General features: G+C 35.3%; 1 pseudogene; it reads left to right on the top strand.

Annotated features, from left to right (window-relative positions):
• Nucleotides 1-786: 786 nt before the first annotated feature.
• Nucleotides 787-1418, top strand: LOC131029135 (transcription factor MYB4-like; annotated as a pseudogene).
• Nucleotides 1419-1644: the final 226 nt, after the last annotated feature.

Raw genomic sequence — 1644 nt, forward strand, 5'->3', positions numbered from 1 at the left:
TGCTCATCAAATTCATGATTTATTTCAGTACTTCAACTGAATCTGTTTTGTTCATATCTCAGGAAAATAGAGTGACATTGCTGATTCTCTAGCTAAACGGTCTTGAAGTGCTCCCCAAGGATGGAATGTTTGTGATTGAGATTCTTTTTCTCCTAATTAGGTTACTTAATTCTTATATATGATGGAGAATGATATGGGCTAATCATTATAATTTCTTGATTTTTGCTAGGGTCATATGTTCATGAAGTTCATGGATTTGTTGGAGACCTATTTGACTTTTCTTTGTTTTTCTTATTGTGATAAATACGATTATCTAGAAGTATTTTTGTATTTTCTTTAAATAACCCTTAATTAATAAATTTTGATCTTTTTTACGAAAGAAAAAAAAAAATTGATACAACTTTACTTAGATATCATCTCATTTTAATGACCAAACAATCCACAACTGAATCAATAATATTTTAAAACAATGAACTATAAATCCCATGAATGTTTATATCGGTAAGTCCAATGATATGTAAAAACAGGTAATAAGACAAATAACATTTCACTTTACAAAACGTTCGTCCTAAATAGTTTATCAATTCCAATTTGCTGCATGTGCCTCTTGTACGGGAGTAGAGCTTGAGAAAACGACTCAATCTTCAAGACAACTAATTTTTGCCGAAATGCTGGCATAAATAATATGCTTTTCTCTCGCACTGTCATCTACTTTAAGCTTACAAATTGCTGTGGGCTTTGTGTTATAAAATAGGATAGACTTTCAATTCTAGAGGAGCTCGTAAGATGGGAAAAACGCTGTATTGCTCAAAAGTAGGAATGAAAAAAGGATTTTGGACACCAGAAGAAGATCTGCGATTGATGAAAAGTATCCAAATCTATGGAGAAGGAAATTGGTGAACTCTTCCCTTGAAAGCAGGTTGTTAATGTGTATCAATTTTCTGACAACGCTTTGATCTGTGTTATTTGAAAGGGTTGCTGCGTTGTGGAAAGGCGTGCAGGCTGCGTTGGATGAATTATCTTCGTTCTGACATTAAGCGTGGCCATATTTCAGCAGATGAAGAGGACTTGATCTTAAGACTTCACAAGTTGGTTGGCAATAGGTCAGCACTTCTTCGCTAGTTATTTGTTTTGTAGAATGTTTCTGTGTCTCCCATAAATATCAAATGTGATTGAACTATCAACTTTTTAATTTCAAAACCCTACTGTAGCAGTAAATGCCAGAATCTGTAAAACTCATTTCTCACAAATTGGCGCTCTATAATGTTTACATACAGCGCTCACAATTGTTAACCTTTCTCCCTTTCCAATGAATTAGATGTTCAATGTTAACCAAATTCTCCAAAATGGAGCTGTCGTTAAAGAAAATCTTTTTGATGAAACGTAGGTGGTCGTTGTTAGCAGGAACTCTCATTTGAGCAAAAGGGTTGAGGTGACCAAGATCCAGGCTGATCATAAACAGCCAAGCTCTCAGGGTAATAATGGTTTTCCAATTTCTCAAATTGAAGAAGTTTACAACGCGAGAGCATACGCTTCCCAAGGCTCTGTAGAACCCATGCAGAATTTCAAGCAAATAAGTGATGGTTACAATTTCAGCAATGTCGTCAACATTGTAGGTGGTGCGCCATGCTCTTACGGGGATCG

This window comes from Cryptomeria japonica, chromosome 1 (genome assembly GCF_030272615.1).
Source record: "Cryptomeria japonica chromosome 1, Sugi_1.0, whole genome shotgun sequence".
Taxonomy (NCBI): domain Eukaryota; kingdom Viridiplantae; phylum Streptophyta; class Pinopsida; order Cupressales; family Cupressaceae; genus Cryptomeria; species Cryptomeria japonica.